Below are 23,676 nucleotides of genomic sequence, written 5' to 3'. Positions count from 1 at the left end.
GGCACCAACAATCATACCACGTTCAAAGTCACTCAAATCACCTTTCTTCCCCATACTGATGCTCGGTTTGAACTGCAGGAGATTGTCTTGACCATGTCTACATGCCTAAATGCACTGAGTTGCCGCCATGTGATTGGCTGCTTAGAAATTAAGTGTTAACGAGCAGTTGGACAGGTGTACCTAATAAAGTGGCCGGTGAGTGTATATAGTAACTCTGCAAAAACCAGGACGTGCAACTTTAACGTGTGACTCTCAGCAAAATGTTACAGAGATCATTATAGCAATTCAAGTGAATGAACACACAAAAATAAAATATGATCAGTTAGAATGTGAAGATGAAGATTATTGGGTCTCAAAACTCTTTGGGCAATTCTGTGTGAAGCATTTGAGCATGTTTGGAACTTTCTGGGAGAAAATACGTTTCGGATCACTGATTATTAATGGCAAATAATCTGAGCAATAACAAAACGGTTTCCGTCTATGATTCATTGGCCTCGATGGTAAATGTTTTTGTTTTTCCATTAACTCTTAATCTCCCCTGCGATCCTTTATAATCTTTTAGAAAAATGTTTTTGATGCTGGAATAAATCTGTTTACTGGAATAAATACATTTACTGACAAATATCCTCATTATTTTCTCATAAAGCGTCCTGTACTGACACTGCACATTCCGATTTGGATGAATTAGAGCCAGCTGATGCATTATGTTACATAGAAAAAAAATAACAACTCTTAGATAGGATTTACCCAAAGGTCAGAACCTCAAAACAAATTACCAGAGGGACCAAATACTTCCTTCCCACCAGACATACCAGGAGTAGTGTAGATTAAAGATCTGCCGCCGCAAAGATCAATATGAAGCCCGGCAAACTATTGGAACCTCTTTAATGCTTAATTAGCCTCTTTGATGAACAGCCATCTCTCCATCTCCCTCAGTGATCTATTAGCTACAGAGAATATGCATAAAGCTACTACATCTGCTTAGTTAAAATGACAGATGAAAAGGGTCGACATATGGGATAGTGCTGTAAATATCAGGGCAGGTATTTCTCTAGTGGAAACTTTAGAAGTGGTCAGCAGGCTTTCCATCAGATCTCAAGAGTCTGAATTATCCAGGAGCCTCGTTAATGTGGGTGATTTGTCATGTTTGTTCTGTGCCTGGTTTCGTTTTGTTAAATCTTGTAGCCACTTCAAGTTAAAACTAGTTATATATATATGAAAAAGCTATTTCATACAATCTGCTATAAAAATAAGTGATTTTTTATTCAAGAAATTTCATTCATTGGTGTTGATAAAATTAATTCAATAAATCCTGTTGTACTTATGACTAAGACAAATCGAGTGTTGTGAGTTGTAAAAGCACAAAGGGGAACATGATATTCATTTGGTCAGAATACCAATCATAATGGTAACTGCATATGCTAAAACATTTACATTAACTTAAAATAGGTCATATTATGCCCTTTTACACAGTCTTGTTTTTGGGGTCTACTAAGAATAGGATATGTCTCAGGGTTAATAAAAAACACACAATATTTTTTTCTCATATTTGACATTGTTGCAGTACCTCTCTTCACAGTCCGTCAGTTTTTTGGCAAAGCGTCATATACGACACTTTTGGCAAAGCGTAGACATCCAACGCACATGGTACCCTTTAGCATCAAATGAGATATACATACACAGTATAAGAAATGGACAGAGCCATCTCATTGGAACTCCATTGAGACGATTAAAGCCCGTTTTTGGCGATTTTTAGCACTTCCGTCCTGACACGCAGACTCAAACAGAGCTTGACGCCGTAGATGTGACGTGAGCACCCCGTCTGTCTTCTAGTGCTGTGGCATGAGAAATCTGAATCATTCCCTTCTGAAACTTGCAGAGGCGGAGAGTGTGAGTAGGAGCTGTCCATGAGCTAAGAGCAGGAGAAATTTTTGCTAGGTATTCTGATTAATTATTTTGTCATTTTGCCTCCATGTTTCCCCGATTGCACGTGAGCTTCTCCTCCTGTCCATACAGTAATCTCTATACTGTGCGACAGAGAGTCGCGTGGGTATGACGCAATCGTTAGCCTACTTTCAATAAAACTGCTTCTACGGGGCCATAACATAAGCTACAAGGTAATGGAGCCTTTTATCCATTGTGGTGTTTCTTTAGAAATAAATAAAGGACAAATAGGGTCTTCAAACGCCTCAGATGTAAAGTTATTCGCTGTCAAAGTGACGCCAAAATGAATGGGAGTCAATGGGAATGCTAACGCAAGTGAAGTTCTGCTACAAGATGTCAGCTCCCGCGAGGCTTTAACTTACGGTCGATGGATTACCCCCTTGGATATATATGGGGCAGAAGGCGCCTCCTAGTGGTCTAAACCTAACCCTACCCCATGCCTCAACCAACCCATAACCGAAGCGTCTCATTTGATGCTAAAGGGTGCCATGTGCATTGGATGTCTACAAGTGATGCGCGGGTTGATCCGAAATGAGCGGGTGCCTGCGGTCACCCGCGGTTACCCGCAGTTACGGGTCATCCAAAAATGTTTTTAATGATATTCGGGTCGCGGTCGGTCGGGTCGTTTGAAAAAAGTTGCCAATTAAACATTTGTATTAGTACTAGACACAATTTTTGATGAAATATACAGCCCTACACATTATTTGCTGAATAACTGGCACGAAGATAACACGCAAGCTCAGTCTAAACAGTTCTCTGTTCTATTCGAGAACCGCTGTCCCTGTGCGTTCGGTAGTACGCAGTATCTATGCGCAGTATCAGCTGCTCGTGCTCATCACTTCTCTCAACAGTGGCACCAACATGTCTCGGTTCAGTGAACTGTTGGAGTTACTGGAGTAAAATAGAATTCAGGATATTGATTTATTTCGATTGTCAGGCATGTCTGAAAGTAAGTAACTAACTTGTGGAGCAGCACTGACGCAAGACGCGAACTGTTTCGAACGATTCAGTTCGATTTAGTGTAGGTTCGACCGGTTCACTAAAAAGAACCGGTTCAAAAGAACGATTCGTTCACGAACCGGCCATGTCTATGATCACTACAGTCTGCAGAGATGGAGGCGGCAAGAGAACAGGTGAAGACTGGGGAGTGGAAGCTCCGCAAATACACAAATAGAATGTACTAAATTCCTTATACTTATATGGTAATAGGTTGTAGCCCTTTAATGTATATTAAGCTGTAGGCTAGTGCACGTAGAGCGCATTCACGCGCATTCTCAGTTTAGTTTACTTTCAGTTTCGTCTCTGCCGCATCTTCATCTTCGACGAGTGGTAACTGTGCGTGCATGAATGTAAGTTCATTTATCCTTATCTTTAGCTGTTATAGTGATATATTAACACAGTAATGTTGCAGCTGTATATCTGATTGCTGTTATTTTGTTCATATCTTGATAAATGTGTTCTGAGGCGAGTGATGTCAGTGCAATTCCCGCGAATATGTTTAGCGCCATTTACCGCGCTGTGGACAATATAATATATAATGTTAAATAATGTATACTGAGGTGAATATTTATGTTAACTGTATTCAGACATATTCTGATATATTTATTTGTTTATTTCAGACTAAACCACACGTTTACCACCTCAATTCCAATGCTGTAAATGTATACTGGCACATCTGGAGAGATAAATAATTGAACTGTCTTCTGTCTCCTGTCATACTTCTTGCCGGAGTTCCGTGGACTAGCCTTCCACCTAACATCACAAAATAGAGTCCTTTACATAGAAAGAGTAAAAGTGTGGGAGACATTTGCTGAAATAATGAAATATAATGACCAAAGTGCTGGCTTTGCCTTTGTTATGTGTAGGCCAGGCCTACGTCTTCTTGCGATGCTGTGTTGTTACACGTCTATGGCCCAATAACGCTCCGATGAGCATTTACTACTTTTAAAAAATGCGGTCAGGAAGCGGGTCGGGTACAATATTTTTTTTACTTTTTTTTGCGGTCCGAGTTGCGGGCGGGTAGTTGAAAACGTCGGTCGGTTGCGGTTTGTTTATACATTGACCCGCGCATCACTAATGTCTACCCTTTGGCAAAAGTACAACACTTTTGCCAAAGGGTAGACATTACGCCTTGGGATGAGAATGTGTTGTAATGTCATGCCCTTAACATAACCCCGATTTTCAAAACACTACTAATACAACTTACCCAGGCCTCACCCTTTTATGTCCATATATGCCTTGGTCGGAATTATTTAAATAAAGAATATTGTGACATGTTTATATTACTAGGAAAAAAAAAACAACAACTAAAAATACATTAGGAGTGTAATAATTTACGTTAAAAACTACTTTTTGGATTAGAAAATATATGTAAAACCTTTTTGACGTTGATTACGAAGATAACAACAACTTTTTTTTTCTTGATTTTTTTTTTCTTGAATTTTTTTTTAACCATTCGAAGCCAACATGAACACAATGGGTAGATTTTTTTTTTTAGGAACTTCAAAATAAACTAACTTTTTAAAATCTGAAACTGGAGAAGAAAGCAAGATCCCATTTGTTTGTAAATGGTGACTGTTATAAAATGAAGCTCAAATAAAAAGCTTTTCCTTGCGGCTCTTTAAACAACTCCACAGTTTCAAAGGTTTCCTGAAAAAAAAAAGCTGTTTCTGCAAACATTGAAGACTCAACAACATCTGTTTGATGTGCTTACTGCAATCTGAATGAGAGACTATTAGCGGACAGCAGTTCTTTAATGGGAGTCTGCTCATTTAACTGAAGCTGTAAAAGAACAATTTTCTAGAAAAAAAAAAAAAACTAGTCTTCAGGCTTATTATACAAGCAATCAAAAATAGGCTTTGTCACTCTTTCATAATAAAGGAGACGTTACAGTTATTTGAAAATTGCTCTTTGAAAGAGCTGAAGGGAAGAAGCCTAGATGAACAGTAAATTGTTTACTTCCTGTAATATGGAACTGCGGGGGCTTTGTTTTGCACTGCAGACTATATCCATTCTTCAATATCCAGTCAAATTCTGAATGACATAAACTGAAACCAAACAGACTTGGATGACTCTATTGAGGGCAACTATGAGTAAATATTGGACACAACTCATTGAATTCCTGAGAGGTCTCAGTGTGCATGTGCTATTATGTAATTAGTGCTGCTTGCTCATATTTAGGGTCAGGCATTTGAACAGGCTTCTAACCTGGAGCAGAACAATTTTGTGAGCAACCCATCCCGTATCATTTGTGCTACAGACAAGAATGATCTCTCAAAATATGTAGCTTGTTGATGAAAAAAATGTGCTATTACTTTTCTACATGATTTAATAAAAATTCCACATGGATGATGATAAAATTGGCGCCATTTCAATCGTAAACCAGAAAAGGAACATGAATTCCATAGACTTGGCGTTTGGTCAGTAAGTAACAATTCACAAAATTCACCATGTTTCAAGATGTAATTTCCTGTACAGCTCGTACTAGCTTGCCTCCGTTACAATCATCCTCAAAAACCTCACTCCCATCCGGGTCACGGCACCAACCTAGCAACCACACAGACCAGCCTTTGCATCAATAATGGAACCTTATGTCTGGTGTCATGATTCTATGAGTTTGAGATCTTGTTTCCCCCTGTCATTGTGACTTTTGGTTTAGTCCTGTTAGTGTTTCCCGCTCCATTTAATTATCTATTCCCGTCACCTGTGGTCAGTTAATTATCCCATCAGTCCCTGTTCATTTAAGCCCTGTGTTTTCCCTCAGTGTTTGCTGGTCGTCGTCTTTGTATGGTTAAGGTTAGTGTTGTAAGTAAGAGTTCTTGAGTTCCCAAGTTCCTGAGGTTTCCTGTAATCTGAGTGTGTTGAATAAACCAGAGGTATTGTAATCCTGTCTCCTCGCCTTCAACCTGCCCTAACCGTGACAGAACGACCAACCTAAAAGAAATGGACCACTTTGCAGCGGTCAAACGAGCAAAGGGGCCGATCCTTAGAGGAACATTTGGAGGATTTCCTCAATCTCGCTCCAGCTACTACTTTCCCGGACCACAGCCTCTGCAGCTTCTTGTATGCCGGCCTCAACACCGCCAGCAGAGAGCAGTTGACCGGGAAAGGGCCTCGGTGGAGCTTCACTGAATATGTAGAGTTGGTACTGGTATCCTGTAACTCACCGTTCACAGTGGGTCCTGTCGAGCCAAAGCCCTCTTCGTCACTGGTCCTGTCAATCTATCCTCCAGAGTTTCCCCGAGCCCAGAAGTGGGTTTCTAACAGCATGGACCTGGGGGCAAAAATGACGGATCCTGCCTTTACGTCTGTCCGGTCAGCCCGCCAGCGCCTGAGCCCGTTGCCTACCCGCCAACGCCTGAACCAGTGTCTGCTGTCCCAGAGTCTATGTGTGTTTCTGTTCTTGTGTCAGTCTTTGTAACCATTACTGTTCTAGTGGCTGACGATCCTGAGCCGGTGTCTGTTCCCGTTCCTGAGCAGTTGTCTGTTCCTGTTACTGAGCCAGTGTGTGTTCCCATTCCAGAGCTGGTGTCTGATCCCGTTCCTGAGCCGGTCCTTCTCCCCAAGAATTTTTTTTTTTTTTTTTGGGTGTGGGGGCTATATTCCTTCGCCGTGGCCGGCCAAAGACCCACGGAGGCCTGAAAGAATACCGCCACGGCTGCCCGAAGGGTCCTCACAGCCAGGACGGAGCTGTTGTTCCGACAGCTCCTCCCCAGGGTCTGACAGCTCCGCCCTGAACGCCCAAGGGTCCGACAGCTCCGCCCTGGACGCCCGAGGGTCCACTCTGCCCTGGCAATGCCAACAGCTTGCTCCGTCATGGACAAGCCCACAGCCTGCTCCGCCATGTCCATGTACACAGCTCGTTTCACCCCAGTTCCCTGAGCTACCAGCTCCGCCCTGGAGGTTCCTGTGCCACCATTCCCACATCAGCCTCCGGGGCGCCCACCCTCCCACCCCTTTGGATGTCATACGGCACGAGGACGCGCCTTCGGGGAGAGGGAGGGTACTGTCATGATTCTATGTGTCTGAGATCTTGTTTCCCCCGATCATTGTGACTTTTGGCTTAGTCCTGTTAGTGTTTCCCGCTCTGTTTAATTAGCTATTCCCGTCACCTGTGTTCAATTAATTATCCCATCAGTCCCTGTTCATTTAAGTCCTGTGTTTTCCCTCAGTGTTTGTTGGTCGTCGTCTTTGTACGGTTAAAGGGTTAGTTCACCCAAAAATGCAAATTCTGTCAGTATTTACTCACCCTCATGTTGTTCCAACCCCGTAAGACCTTCGTTCATCTTCGGAACACAAATTAAGATATTTAAGATATTAAGATCGCTCCTGCATACTAGTCCACAGGCTTCTTGAGGGAATGACACTTGCTGGCATCTAAAAGTCATTAAAGACATCGTTAAAATAGTCCAAGTGACGACAGTGGCTCAATCTTAAGTTTATCAAACAACGAGAATACTTTTTGTGCGCAAAAAACAAACAAAAATAACGACTTTATTTCAAATATTTAATTCCTTCTCTATGGGCCTGTAGTCAGTTAACGTAGTGTGATAGAGTAGAGCTACATCACACGTAGGCTCACTATTGGCCGACGCTGGTCATGTGTGTGATGCGTGTGACGTACAATAACAGAAGCTTACGCTATTAAACTAGTAACCTGACTCGAGGCAGAGAGAGAAATAAACGAATAGTTGAAATAAAGTAGTTATTTTGTTGTTTTATTTTGTTGTTTTGCGCACAAGTGTTCTCGCCGTTTGATAAACTTAAGATTGAGCCCCTGTAGTCACTTGGACTATTTTAACGATGTCTTAAATGACTTTGAGGCCATCAATTGTCATTCCCTCAAGAAGCCTATGGACTAGCATGCAGGAGTTTTCTTAATATCTTAAATTTCTTAACTTGTGTTCCATAGATGAACGAAGGTCTTACAGGGTTGGAACAACATGAGGGTGAGTAAATACTGACAGAATTTTCATTTTTGGGTGAACTTGCCCTTTAAGGTTAGTGTTGTAAGTAATAGAGTTCCTGAGTTCCTAAGTTTTCCTGTAATCTGAGCGTGTTGAATAAACCAGAGGTATTGTAATCCTGTCTCCTCGCCTTCAACCTGCCCTAACCGTGACAGTCTGGTACATATTATATGATTTTGGGCTGTCCCAGACGAAAGATGACCAATTGTGGCGATTTCCGTTGTTGTGGTCCTACGTCCTAAACAGAGGTCCCACGTCGTACAGTGAGAGACGGATGTTTTCACGGTCTTGCAACCAAAGATACAGTAGCCTGCGATCATTTTCTGACAGTATCAGAAATGAATAATGATCATCTCACAGTGTGTTTGCTGCTACAACCTACATCTACTGACTAGCCAATGAAAATGCAAGATGAAATGACGTATTGATCAACAAAAATCTAGTTATTTATATTTATTGGCAGACCACATGTTTAAAAGCAGGTTGTGGTGATGGGAAGTCCAGTTCTTTTCCTGGGAACCAGTTCTTTCGGACAGTTTGTTTCATTGAACCGGTTAAAAAAAAAAAAACGGTTCACCAGTTCTTTTACGTCCTCACGTAATGACGTCAATTATATAATCCCCACGGATACAAAATACTTTAAATTGAATGCTTTTGTAAACATAAATTCAGTTAAATAATAGTACTCATCGTCATACTTATCTTGTATAAGTTTCTTACTTTTATGTTTTTCAAACAAACCCTGTAGCCTACAGGAGATGTGCAAACGTGGATGTTTTAAATGTCTTAAAGATATAAAGTGCATAAATGGTCTTCATCATTTTGTTTGAACTTACATTTCCCCGAATTCGGCCCCTCATTTAAGTCATCGATTCACTCGTGCTGCGCGCTCATGTATGAACACATCATCAGTTGGCCGACAGAAAGTTCTGTTTAGAGACGATGCTATCATGCATGCGCAGTATCTCCTGCTCATCGGTTCTCCCTGCCGAACGGGACCGAAATAAAAAGTACTTGGTTCTGTACTGGTGATTCAAGAACTGCAACAACCAGCTCTTGACACAAGAACTGTAACATAGGCCTGTGTGGGTGCTGAGCACCCTACTGAACTACTGAAACCTGACAGTCAACAAAACAATATGTTTAATACGTTATGTTTTAACGCATTATAAACATTCAACCATTTAGTGCACCATTAAAACCTTAGCAAATTTACATCAAAGATTTGAAATTACTTAGAAATTAAATGAGCCGTTCCAGAAAATATTATTTTAGTATAATAATATTAAATGTTTAGTTTGACAGTTTTAAAATCCATTCATTGTGTTTCCAAACTTTAAAATAATACTAGTGTTGTCAAAAAACTCGGTACTTCGGTACCAAGTCGGTACTAAAAAAAAAAAATGTTTCGGTACCAGCTTTTCTAGGTACCGAGTACCAGGTTAATCCAGTTCTGTTCTAGACGCGATGTCTGAAACGTGCACAGTTGCGTCCTCTTTAACGCTGATATGGCTCTCTCTCTCTCTGAATCCACTTGTTGAAACGAAAGGAGGAAAGAGCCACATATGGAAATATTTTGGATTAGGCTAATGTCACGTTGCCATAAGAGGCCGATTACATGCATATTCGCAATTTCAAATATAGGCGCGATTCAAGCGCGCTCATAATAAAAACTCGTTGGCGTTGCATAGCAACGACAGACGCCGCGTGAGAGCAAGCGCTTTGGAAAGAATAAGCACGCGCAAAAATATAATAAAAAACACGCGCGACATGTGAACGGCCTCTAAAGTGCTTTCGGGGTAGTTTTACGAGTACATGAGCACAGTAGTATCCACCCGACACCAGAGTACTACTGGTATTCAGTGGTGGAATGTAACGAAGTACAAATACTTCGTTACTTTACTTAAGTACATTTTTCACGTATCTTTACTTTACTTAAGTACAATAAATAGTGCCTACTTTTTACTTTTACTTCGTTACATTTTGCAGCAATTATTATACTTTCTACTCCACTACATTTCTACAACTTCTGTTACATTTTCGTTACATTTTCTGATCAGTTTTTCCCCTGCTAAAACGTAATCTGACCGTCCGTTCGTTGCACGTTTGTCTCACCAGTGACGTTTGGTTGCCATAGATACAGTATATCAACCCGGTCACACTAAATGCGTCTCACACGCAGTGTGTTTATCATGCAACTCATACGCGAAAATTTGTTTTTACGTGCATAGGAAACACACCGTGTGTAATATATGTTTGGTTTGGTTAGGATTATGGCAAGCCAAGAGGTTCAGAATTACACCATAAATGAATCGCGTTTACTGCCAAACATAGTTATTAACATATAGTAAGGATAAGCATGATATTGCCTAATTGCAAGCTTGTTTCAGAAATGGTGACATTTTTTTCCATCATTATTGAACATCATTAAAGGAGTAGGCTATTAGGTTGAATGAGTTAGAATTAAATGTTTTATTAATCATTAGAAAATAGACATTAAGATAATAAATTGTTATGCAAGTACTTTTACTTTTAATACTTAAAGTACATTTAAAATAAAGTACTTTTTACTTTTTACTTAAGTATGGTTGTCATTGTGTTACTTCTACTTTTACTAAAGTAAATATTTATCTGGGTATTTGTACTTTTACTTAAGTACTGAGATTCAGTACTTCCTCCACCACTGCTGGTATTAGTATTGTCATTTAATGTCAGTGCCAGTACTAGGCATATTCTTGCCTTTATAACTCAGCAGGTTTAAAAAGCCTTTTTAAAATTAAATATGAATGCAGTTTTAGATTAAAGAAAAGGACAGTCAAGTCAAATAAAACATGTTTTATGGTAATGCTACAAAGATACCATTCATCAACATTACTTAGTTATCAACACATTGAGTGAACAATATATTTTTACAACATTAATTAATGTTTGAAAATGTTATTTATTACAAACACCTGATTGTTCATGTTTGTTCACTAAATTCATTGTGCATTAAATAAATAATGGATTAAAACTTTACAAACAACTTTAAAAATGTGTTAGTGTATACTATTGTTTATTTTAGGTCATTTTATCTTTTCTAATCTTTTTCTAAAGTGTTTATAATACAAGTGTACAGTTTCCATACTTGTAACCGTGATAAACACTTAAATATATGTAAATTTAAACTAAGCTTTGGTACCGAAATTGGTACCGAGAACCGTGAATTTTAACTGGTATTGGTACCGAATACTGAAATTTTGGTACCGTGACAACACTAAATAATACAGTAACAATAAAGTAATTATGTAACATGTTTCCAATTTGTTTTATTTTGTTACACTTAGCCAACTGATGTTCAACTAAATACTTAAGAAACGTACATTTCATCCCTCGGAAAAAATTGCACGCATGCTCAGCTCATCGGCTCATCGATTCTCAATACGTCAAACCTGTCTGAAAGAAACAGTTCTCGGTTCTGTACTGGTGATCCGAGAACCGCTGTACCTGTGCATTCAGTAGCTGCTCGTGCTCATCACTTCTCTCTCAGCACCAACATGTCTCAGTTCAGTGAATTAATGGTGTTACTGGAGTAAAATATACTCCGTTATATTGGTTTGATTCTGAAGTACTGTCAGGCATGTCTGAAAGTGAGAAACTTTATTAATTTGTGGATCAGCGCTGACGTAACTTAATGCCGAGTTCAGACTGCATGATTTTAGCCACGATTTTGGCTCGCCGACAGGTTGAGAAATCGCCGACAAATGCCCGAAATCACAGGCAAATCGGCGCTCGTTCACGGGAGTGACAATCACGCAGTGTGAATGAGCAAAGACGCGAACTGAGAGAATCACCGACGAGTCGCCGACGCCCGTGAGATATTTGGCATGCTAAATATCTGAACCTGTCGGCGATTCAAAATCCTGCTGTGTGACAAGTGTTTTGACTGAAAACTACATCGGCGATCACCGGCAGCCAGTGAGAGAGCAAGATACAGAGCAGCAGGGAGTTCGGGGAGGAGTTATAGATCACATATCAACATGATATGGCATTGTTTCAGAAAAAAAGCTTCTTCTCTGTCTATTTGGACACAATAAATGGAAGAAAAATTAGTAGAAATTTGGCAGGAGCACTCGTGTCTGTTTGACGTTTCACCAGCTGTACCACAACCGGGTCGAAAAAAAAGTCTCACGTGAGAACTCCGGTCTTGCACGTGTGGTGTCGCGTTGTTTCCTTTTCACATTTCACGTGTGTCTGTTGTGAAACGTAGTTTGCGCGCAGCGTGCTAAACAAAGTCTGTCGGCGATTTTTCCTATTGTAAAGTCATGCAGTGTGAAACCTTCTGTCACCGATCAATCGTCCAGTGTGAACACAGCAGTGACTGAATTCTGGCCAAGATAGTCATGCAGTGTGAAAAGAACAGCGATCCGACTACTTTGAAAATCATGCAGTCTGAACTCGGCATAAGACGTGAACTGTTTTGAACGATTCAGTCTGATTTAGGTGGCTTTTACACTGGGCTCGTTTACACACTTACTGCGGTCCGAGCGCGAGCGCGTTTGGTTCCGGGAGCCCCTGCAGTGTTGGTCTGGTTTCACACTCAACTTGATTTTTTGTTTTGTTTTGTTTTATTAATTTGCTGCTATTATGTGCAGTTTGATTGAACAATACAGGTTTACTGTGCGTGTGTCACATGAGGTGGACTTCTGCTGCTTGCAAACAGACTGTTTTGAGGAGACAGTGGATTTCCAAATGTGTTGTTCTGATTCCACGCGCAATGCACAAATACACATTCTCGCTCGTATCCGAGGTAAATCATCAACACTACCATCCCTTACATGTGTTTTATTTAACTGAATACATCACAATAAGCTAAAAGGCATGCGCAGGATACTTTACTTCCTGAACAAGTGCACGCCCGAATCCGTGTTGCTTTCACATTCACGCGAACCGCGGCACGGTTCGGAAGCAACCGAACTCAGACCACCTCCTCCAGGTAGTCTCGGGTTCGGTACCCCAGTGCGCAGCCGGGTCCCATGACAGCGTTCACATTAGCGATTTTTCTTGCGAACCGTGCCCCGTTCAGACTGGTTCGACTGGTTCACTAAAAAGAAAGAAATGATTCGTTCACGAACCAACCATCACTAGCAGGTTGCTCAGCAGTAAAATATAGCCGATAATAAGTGAAAGAGAAAATTATTAGCCTACACCCTCACATTCAGATGGGATATTTAGCCTTATAGACCTGTATGACTACTAATAGAGCCTGTTGTGTGAGGGAAGCATACAGGTGCCCTGAGGTAAGCTGTGCATTGATTGGTCTATTTAAATAGATCAAGCATTAGCATTAGTTCAGGTAGACCAAGTCAGCCAAGCTCGCATCAGCTGATAACCAGCTGTTCCTGGCGTGTTCCACTCCAGTGTCGACATCTATCACAGCGGCATACAAACTGCCTGCATTTAAACTCCCTCCTCCAAACCCAACTCCACCCAACCGAACCTCTTCCAACATTTTTGCAAAACTCCATAAATGTAGGTAACCTATTATATATATATATATATATATATATATATATATATATATATATATATATATATATTTATATATTCACAGCGGTTGACAACAACTTCCTTCTGTTAATGCAAATTAGGAATAGGGAGGCAGACTATTGCTTAATAAAAGATGTATCTGGAAATGGTTCCTTGAAAACAATGTTCTATGATTTTTAAACTAACACATTTTGATGCTTTCCTTTCCATATGTATGGTTTCTCTGATGTAGTACACTTGCTCGGTAGCTCACCTGGTACAAAACTATGCTCGCAATGTGAAGTGCTCGGTAGTTCCATAAGACACGTCACTCAATAAAGGAGCTCAAAGACTTGTATAAGCAAGCTAAAATGACATAGTTTCTTCAGTACATGTTTTTAGCATCAATATTAAAATGATATTACCCCCCACCCCACCCCATTGAGCCTGGGTTGAGGTTTTGTTAGATCACATGTTTAAAGACAAGAGGAAAAAGGCAGTGCCCTGCTATTTTTTCTTCTTTGCTAGTTTTCGTTTTATTTCCACACAGTTAAGCAGACAGATGCAGCGTTTGCCTCCTGAGGCGATGTGAAGCGTTTTGTTTGAAGTCAGTTCTCAGTCTAATTACTGAGACATTCAAACATATCAAACATATTCTGCAGTTGCCAGGAGGTTGTTGACATTTGTCTTGCCTCCATTACCATCTATTTTCATTGATGACATCACCAGTGCACCATATTGTGCCACGTGTCATATCAAAACCAACAGAAAACACCTACACCATAAATTATTAAAGGAACAGTTCACTTAAAAATGAAAATTCTGGATTGGGAGACTTCCAGGCGATTGGCAGACTTCCGGGTTAAGGACGGAGTAAGGCGTGTTTTGTTTAGCTCTGCTGACTTTCAATCAAATTTCATTAAAACAAAACAACATTAATTCTTTAGGTGCCAGAGTTTTTTTTCCTAAAACGTTCGATTTTGACATCTTAATTTCAAAAGGCAATATCTTAAAAGTGAAAAAGATAGGTACTTTCTGTAAATTAGAGAAATATTAAGGATGACTCAAAGTTTATGTAGGGTTGCTGGCGATGGAGGGGAATCGAGTTATTGAATCGAGGGGAGTTATCTGCGTCTGGGGGGGGGGGGGAGGTCGGGGTCTGTTGGTTGTACTCACTGATAGTTTTAGATCAGCCTCCTGACCTAGAGTTTAAACCAAATGTACAATGAAATCAAATGTATTATTAAATATATATGAAGAGTTTGGTTCCAAAACGCGATAAACGCCATTTTTAAAAAAAATGAGTTACTGCAAAAATCGGACTTTTCAATACCGACCAGATACAAAACAATGTTTAATTTTACGTAAAACGGGATTTCCGCCGTGTTATTATGTAATGTTTTCTCCCTTTCTTTCCAAACCGCGACAAACGCCAGTCTCCCTTTTCTGCAAAATGCCACATATCCGCTAAACCAATCACAACGCACCATTCCACGCAATGTAAACAGTAACGGCAGCGCTTTAACTAACCCGGCTTCCTAGGTTTTCTCTATTTTGTCCTTTCGATCAACAAACAAACAAAAAAAATGAATAATTTTGACAGCATTGGTGAACCTGCGGAGGGTAAGGCATCCTGCATGGGTAAACGTGACATCGAAATCGAATCATTTACGTGAGGAAGAAGATGGACTCGGGAGGAGGAAATGCCGGCTGTTGCTTGTTCTCACACGACAGCATCAAACTTCTGTCACGCTGACACACTGACCCCCAGAGGATCTTTTGGAAAACTTTCAGTTGTTTTATTCAAAGTCAACGAAAACCGAGCAGGACCAAGCCAGTTTACAGCTGATCGCCGTCAAAAAAGTTCAGCGGCGACGTCCCAAGGTTGACAACAGCGATATGCAGAACGTTAGATCATGCTTAATAAATCATAATTCATGATGATGTGCTCGTAGTTAATGTTTTAATTAAGGTTTTGTTCATCCATGAAGTCATGAATGAAAAACGTTGAACTGTTAAAAAAAAACGTTGATAGTTCCTGATGATATTAATATGAATTAATGCATAATTCATTTATCCATGAATTCATGATAATTCATGACATGAACCCTTAAAGTGTTACCGAATATTGTTATATTAAAGCAATGGATTTATAGTATGCACAAGAAATTCAATGTGTATAAAATTTTATTTTGATTAATTGCATTTTGAAAAAAAATAAATTATTGGATTTATTGCATTTTGGGGAAAAAACGATCTGTTTTTATAATAAATCTTTGGAGATTAAAACCTGGATTTCATTTTTTATTGTTATTATAACCTACAAATGCTATGTGAAAATTTGAAACCGAAAATAGTGGTTTTCATCTTCCCATTTTCTTGCTAAAGAAAACACAGTTTTACTCAAATTCATCAAAATGGATTTATAGCGTTTTGGAACCAAACTCTTCATATATTATATAGTCGTGACCAGAATTAATCACACCCCTGGTAAATATGATAAAAAATGGCAGTAAAAAATAAATCCGCATTGTTTATCCTTTTGATCTTTCATTCAAAAAATTGGCAAAATCCTAACCTTTCGTTTAAGTAAAATAATTGAAAGTGGGGGGGGAAATCACATTATAAAATAAATGTTTTTCTCCAAAACATGTTGACCACAATTATTCATACCCTTTTATTAAATACCTTTTTGCAATCTCCAAGATAACTGCTCTAAATTTTCTGCTATAATGCCTGATGAGTTTGGAAAACACCTGACAAGAGATCAGAGACCATTCCTCCATACAGAATCTCTCCAGATTTTTTATATGGTTCAGGTCAGGGTCTGGGATGGTCATGGCAGAAGCTTCATTTTGTGCTCCCTAAAGCTAAGTTCACACTACAGGATTTTAAGCCCGATTTATGCCCGATTTGCAAATCGTTAGCTCGCCGACAGGTCAGGGTGTTATTGCGTGCAAATCGCGGGGGATTGGCGGATGATGAACGCTTGCCAATCTGTTAGTATGAAAGAGCCAACAACGCAGCAAAAACGCTCGCAGGCGTGTCGCAGAGCCCAGAAAAATATCTAGCCTGCTAGATATCCAGAGCCGTCGCGCGACTCAAACTCAGTGATGTCATGAGTACAGCCAATCATAGCAACGCATGGGTTGAGGACACCAGGTAAATCATAGTTTTTCTTTTCTTTTTCTTTTTTTCTTTTTTTTTCCTGAGAGCAGATCGTCGCGCAAACAGTACAGCACTAGTTTCTGTCTGACGTCCATATTCACGTGTTGTGTTCTCTTCTTCGCTGGGTATTGGCGCAGTATTTATTTATTTATGCATTTATTATTTTTTTGTGACAAAACGTGGTTTGTAGACAAGATAGAATCATTGGGTGATAGAGTTGTTGTCAACTCGTTATTTATTTGATTATTTTCAGGATTTAGACCGTAACATAGTACTGAAACAGCTCTCACTGATGATTTGCTCTTATCATCCGATCGTGGTTGTATCTCTATGTAGTGCGTTGTCAACTCGTGTAGTGAGTTACCTCCTGTTGTGGATCAATCACGTTGTGTTGTGTGGTGTGAACAACTAAACAACTTGAACACTCCAGATTTCACTGAGAGCAAGTCTTGTAGTGTGAACCGCACAGTTCAGCCTGACGTTTTAAAATCATGTAGTGTAAACAAGGCTGAACACATTTTTGAGTTTATTTTGATGTTTGTTTTGGATCGTTGTCCTGATGTAAGATCCAACTACGGCCCATTGTAAGATTTCTATCAGAAGCCATCAGGTTTTGATTTTTTATCTGTTGATAGTTGATAGAATCCACAATGCCATGTATCTGAATAAGAAGTCCAGGACCTCCTGCAGAAAAATAGGCCCTTTGCATTGGCAATTGAGCCTTTAGCTGAGGCCATCAGAGTCCATTCTGGTATTAAAGGCTTTAAAACGTCTCGGTTATGTATGTAACCCTTGTTCCCTGAGTACAGGGAACAGAGACGTGTCGTCTGGGAGTTCCCTGACGAATTGGGATGACGAATTCTCCTTCGAGAGAATTAAAAACGAGCCAATGAAAATGGCATGCAAAATTTGCATTCCACGAGCCGGCTACTAGCACGGATATAAAAAGCGGAAGTAAACAATGGATGACGCTTTTCGCTGAGGAGCTGAACAGAGTCCCGTCCTCCGCTAAGGTATAGCAAAATGGTGAAGGGACGACACGTCTCCGTTACTTGTATTCAGAGAACGAGGGTTTCATACGTAACCGAGATGTTCCCTTTCGTCCTGGGAACTCCAACGTGTCATCGGGGAGTTCTCTGACGAATTGGGATCCCCAACAAGACGCCATGGTACAGGCCCCTTCCAGCGCCCAGCTAAGCTACCCAAAAGCAGTTTCACAAATTAGGGAGTCATACTGCTGTTTTGCAAGACCTATTTAGTGGATATTGGATAACACTGGGAAAGCGTGCCCTATCCCATCATGAGGAAGGGAATGCTGCGGAAGCCAGCCGCCTGATGAAGGCCTGGAATACACATACTAGCCCACTAGCCCAGGGGGATAGTGAAACATATGGCAGTCCCTGAGGTAGTCCCAATCCAAAGGGGGAGTGGGAGCATACTCAACAGGGACGACAGAACGAGTTTGTCAAGGGGACCCGAGCCTTCTCCAGCCCATGATAGCTTGCTGGTTCACCCGCCAGCTTCACTCAAGTCGCTTAACAATGGACAACATTCTCCTAGAGATAGCTGCATCTGTAGAGGACATCAGCTGCATTCTAAAGCTTTCCGCACTACTTCCGTTATCCACAGCCGTGCTTATACCGCCGCTGGGCAGGCTGTATCGGCATTACACTCGATGGCCGTACAGCAGATCTTCCGTACAACCAACCTTCTCCGAAAACTGGATGAGGAAGGACCGGAAGCTATCAGCATGCTACTGCTAGAGACCGCCTCTTCATGCCACTGCACAGGCCGTTAGGGAGATCATGGCTTCTCTCACTGTTGCAGAGAGACACCTATAGCTGACGGACTCGGAGCGCTCCGCATTCCCTGTGTCCCATCTCCCCAGCTGGCCTCTTTGGATAGTCCATCAAATATACTTTTTAGCAAAGCACTCTAGCTTCGCAGCAGATCGCCCAAAACAGCTATCTGCTCAAAGCTCCTATCCACAGCCTCCGCCTGCAGCCGCTTTACAGCACCGCCAAGCCCGGGACCAGAGACCACGCTCTCGCTCCGTCGGCCGGCGCCCCCCACTGCGTGGGCCCCCGGCAAAAGGTTGAGATAAAGCCTCCAAGGAAAACGACAGTGTTTAAGCCTCGCCGCGACCAGACTTCCACCGAAACTTTTTGCTCATTCACTTCCAGAAAATGTTACTGTTCCAGTGTATTTTGCAGTAAACAAGCCTGTACCACAGCCCACTTGCCTGCACACAAATGCCATTTCCATGGCAACCCAGATAAATCACATAAACGGTGTAATTTCTGGTATTCCGGCCACAGCCGATGGTGTTATGAGTGTAATAAAAATGCCCACAGCCCAGAGTTCATTTCTACACACAAACACAGCTCGCCACAGTACAGGGCTCACACAAATAAAATCAACTCGTGTCAATTGTGGATTAAATGTAGTGAATGTGCCCATAAACCAGTGCCCTCAAACACTATACACTGCATGTCCCACGATGTCTGTAAAACTAAACCAACACAGTCAAGCTCATGCAGACAGTGTTTTTAGTGCAGTAAATGTGCTCGTTGTCCCAAGCCCACATTCACTCACATACATGTTAAGCCCCTCAGAGTTCACCCCGCTCGCTCTCTCTCAGCAAACTGCCATAAGGAAGTCGAGCGCGGCAAGGCTGCCTGCCGCGATCGGCGCACCCCCCGCGTCAAACGCTGCAAGCACAGCGTTCACGTTACAGCACCCCGAAACTCTACGGTCGCCACTATGTAGCGACCAGAGCCCAGATCTAATTATACCGCTAGCTATTCATGTATTTAGCGTGGGCAAAGCCTCCAGGGGTATGAGAATGGGTGCTGAACACTATTGAAAAAATATTCGCTGCAGTTCGCTCAACGTCCCTGCCGCTACACAGCGTGGGTTGAAACTACGGTAAAACTGAAGTAGCTCATCTACTTCGGGCCAAAATAGCAAAATTATTGAGCAAAGGGGCAATAGAGCCTTTATCTCAAGCTCAGAGCGAAGGCGGCCTATACAGCAACAGCGCAGTCTCATCCCAAGACGTCATATAACTGATGTCTTGGGACGTGTTTTGACCATACGTCAACATCCGCCTTTTTAGGGTACCCTTAAACGTTGGTTAGATGACGTTATCGGATCCTAACCCTACCCCAGACCTAAACCTACCCCTAAACCTACCCCTAAGTCACCTAACCGACGTTAAAGGTAAAGCGTCAGTTGTATGACGGCCCGGGATCGTCATGTAACCGACGTTTAAGGGTACCCTAAAAAGGCGTATGTTGACGTATGGTCAAAAGACGTCCCAAGACATCAGTTATATGACTACTTGGGATGAGATTGTGTTAACAGCAAATATTTTCCTGATCTAAGACAACTGAACAAAGTGCTTGAGAAATGCCAGTTCAGAATGCTCACAACCAGGAAAATCCTTTAGCAGATTTGCCAAGGAGACTGGTTTATGTCAATAGATCTGAAGGATGCATATTTCCAAAGACAAATAGTGTTAGGTGTTTGAGCGTACTCCACAAGCGGCATGTCCTCATCGTGAAATTATTTACTTTATTTTTTTCTTTTCCGTTATGCAAATTTTAATGTAACATTCCATTGAGTCATTTTGTGAACTTGATCCGCTTATTTGTCTTCTTTAAAGGACAAGTTTGGTATTTTAAAGTTAAAGAGCTGTTTTAAGATAATTTCTGATTCTGATCGGTTAAGATTAAAATTTGGACACATGCTGCTGTCCCGAGAATTTTCGGTTTCTAAGGTTTTATTCTGTGGAGGAAACAAGCTTCCATAGAAACAAGTAAAAATTATTAGACGAATGTCCAACTAAAATGTCAGAAAAAAAGCTTTCATGAACAATGTATAGATAATGTTTTTGTGCTAACATTTTGAGAAAATGATTAAAGATAAAGAAGATTAAGAATGGGATAGCCGGGATAGGTCTGAGTCCTGTTCATTGATTTCTGCTCTGTCTTCAACATGATTGTCCACTCTAAAATTATCAAGACTTGACTCTCAACCTTTCAGATCTTGCATTTACTCACTAATAATCCACATACCGGAACAGGCAATCAACACCTCACTAAAACTCTTAACACCAAAGCAACAAAGAGCTCCTGAGACCCCTCCCTGTGTTCTTCCTTCACCTATGACTGCTCGCCGCCCACAGCTTGAACTCTGTTATCAACTACACAGATGATGCCACAGTGGTTGGGCTAATTAACAGCGATGATGATTCAGCCAACACAGAAGAAGTGCAGAACATTGAGTCATGGTTCATTCAAAATGTAAGATAAACAGCTCATGAAATGTATGCTTCGTGAAGTCTAACAGTAAGTAACAGGTAATATTCCACATTTACACCCTTAACCCTCTGGGGTCTGAGGTGTTTTCTGGGTCCTGGAGGTGTCCTGACATGCTCTGACATTTGTGCTTTTTACTGTTACACTTGACATTTTCATTGCACGCTGTATTCAGCACAAACTCTGCTACAATAATATGTCAGCCGCATGTATGTAAAACTTTGTAGTTTTGAGATAATGACGTTTATGCGTGGTTTGTGAAAAAAAAAAAATTCACTGAAATAAGGTCATAAAACCCATACTGATTATTTCTTCACAAGACTTTTGAAAATAGTATCCCATAGCCTAGAGTATTTGCTCCAAATCTATGTGGAAATCTTCCTGACAACTCATTTAGATAATAATTCAGAAAATAAAGTCTTTTAAAATATGCATGATGTTATTTGGGGAAGATGGCTTTATGCAGGGAGGCGTTAACCAGCCATTAATATTACTGCTTTTCACACCTGAGAAAGACAAAGACCCTCCCCTAATGGCCCTATAAACTGCTATCGGACCCTATATCATTAAAAGGAGCCTTGCACAAAGAATGAAACGTTGATGACATTGGCATAATAAGGGTGAATGGTGTCCAAAATCATAGTAATTTATGTATATAAATTTAACGATAGACTGCAAAAAAATAATTGTCATTTTAACTGTAAAAGAATGTAAAAATAAGGAAAAGCTTTAGAAGATAATGTTAAATATACTGGTTTTTGAAGTAAAAAAGAACAAATCTTACAATGAAAACCACACTGAAATGCTCAGAATTCTATGGAAGATTTTTTATTACGTGTCGGAAACAATTTAAAAGACAATTCGTGAGCTTATAAGATTCTATCTCCGTTTAGGGTAGTTCTGAGATATTGAGCATCAAAGTTTTTACATCCCAGCTGGCAAAACTGTTATGTAGTATAATCTTCTATTATAGTTTTCTATTAATCTTTTTTTTTTTTTTTTTTACAAAAATAACACCAAACAGGCATTAATAAACACCTAATGGATCAGATTATGTCAAAAACTCAATTTCGATCAAAAGTGGAGATAGAACCTTTTAATTCTAAGCTCACGAATTGCAACTTTTTCTCTCAAAAGTTCAGAAGTTTATTTCTCACAATTGCGTTTTTATGGGTACAACAGGACAAAGGCGCACCAAGGTAAAATGGGCATATAGTACCTTGTAAATGTAAATGTAAAAGTATGATATTTGGGGTAAAAGGCACAATTATTAACATGATAATAAATGCCTATATAAATTATATATATATATATATAATATATATATATAGTGTTTCTGTAAGATGAGCATATTTTAAATCACACTAAATATAAATGCATTGAACAAAAAAAATATTTTATTTTATCAAAATAAAGAGAACATAGTGCAAAATTTGCTAAAGAGAATGTTTTGAACAAGTATTAACTTTTAAGTATTTGAATTAAATCTTTGTGACCTTTGTCCCATGCTGATGAGCCTTTGTGTACATTTATTTAGGTTACAAGATTGTTTTTAAAACAAATAAACCACTTTTATTATTTATTTTTCACACAAAATCTTTTTCTTCATCAATGTTCAATAAAAACATTCCTTTTGTTCTGCAATCATAAGACAAGAAAAGCGCATTTTTCTTAGGGTATGCACCCCGTTGTAAATATTATATCAGAATTGTGAGATATAAACTCGCAATTTTAAGGGGAAAAATCAGAATTGTGAGATAAAAGTCGCAATTACCTTTTTATATTATATTTAGTGGAGGAAACAAGCCAGACCGTCTTACCTTTTTCATAGTTGATTGGTGACGAACTTGAAGTAGAACTGACTACTTGATGGAGCCTAGAATGCAGTTAGAACGGCCCTAAAATTCAAGATATAAGGGGAAAATGCCTCTGAATAAGTTTTTGTCTCATATTATCATTGCCTATGGTAGTAAATAGCCTATCACACGAGTAACGATTGCAATCTACCACGTGATTGCTGTTTTTGTGGTGATTAGCATGAGTGCAAATGTGATGTTGTTTTTATATTTTAACAGTTCGATTTATAAATTCATATTGTGTTATATTTTAGAGACAAAATTGTCGCCATTTGCTCAATTTTGCCGATGAATATATTACCTGTATAGCTAGAGCAAAACATTTGTTTGTCTCCGAGCAACACACAACCAAGTTTAATTTCCAAATGAATCCGCGTTTTGAGCGAATCAATCGAGTGAAGCAATGATTCAATCGCACATGCATAAAGAGCATTCCTGAATGAGTTTGAACGAATCGATATAATGAATGACTCGTTGACTCACTCATTGGGACATTGACCGCCACCTGCTGGTAGTTTTAGTTTTTTATTTAGAGTCTCATTTATTTTATAAACATAATTTAATATTTCCATCTTAATAATAATAATAATATAATAACATCAAAGGTATAGTTCATCCAAAAATTTAAATTCTGTCAGATTTACTTATACCCTCATAGCCGTTGAAGCCTAAAAGTCTCAACTTCCTCAAACTCTCAACATCTCTTCTCTGATGATGTTTACTGCCATGAGGGCGGGACAACCTGTCACTTACATGAGATCCACCAATAGCAAGCCACAACCATCCAATCAATTCCAAATGGACTAAATGAAGTCCCAAACTATTACAACTTCCATTTCATGACAAATATTAAACCACATACTACAGAACTCGTTTTATAAAGAAAACTTACTAACTAAATAACTGTCCATA

The 23,676-nt window shown here is 40.0% G+C and overlaps 1 long non-coding RNA gene across 1 annotated transcript in view; it reads right to left on the bottom strand.

Annotated features, from left to right (window-relative positions):
* The window catches only part of LOC148977520 (uncharacterized), a 139,323-nt gene extending 116,477 nt beyond the window's left edge, over nucleotides 1–22,846 (bottom strand). The window contains exon 1 of the long non-coding RNA XR_016169781.1: nucleotides 22,729–22,846. This is a non-coding gene — a long non-coding RNA (uncharacterized LOC148977520). The remainder of the gene's footprint in view (nucleotides 1–22,728) is intronic.
* Between the last annotated feature and the right edge of the window lie 830 nt (nucleotides 22,847–23,676).

This window comes from Pimephales promelas, chromosome 9 (genome assembly GCF_988280905.1).
Source record: "Pimephales promelas chromosome 9, fPimPro1.hap1.1, whole genome shotgun sequence".
In the NCBI taxonomy this organism is placed as follows: Eukaryota; Metazoa; Chordata; class Actinopteri; order Cypriniformes; family Leuciscidae; genus Pimephales; species Pimephales promelas.
The sequence above is the reverse complement of the archived record's forward strand: the minus strand, read 5'-3'. Positions and strand labels throughout refer to the sequence as shown.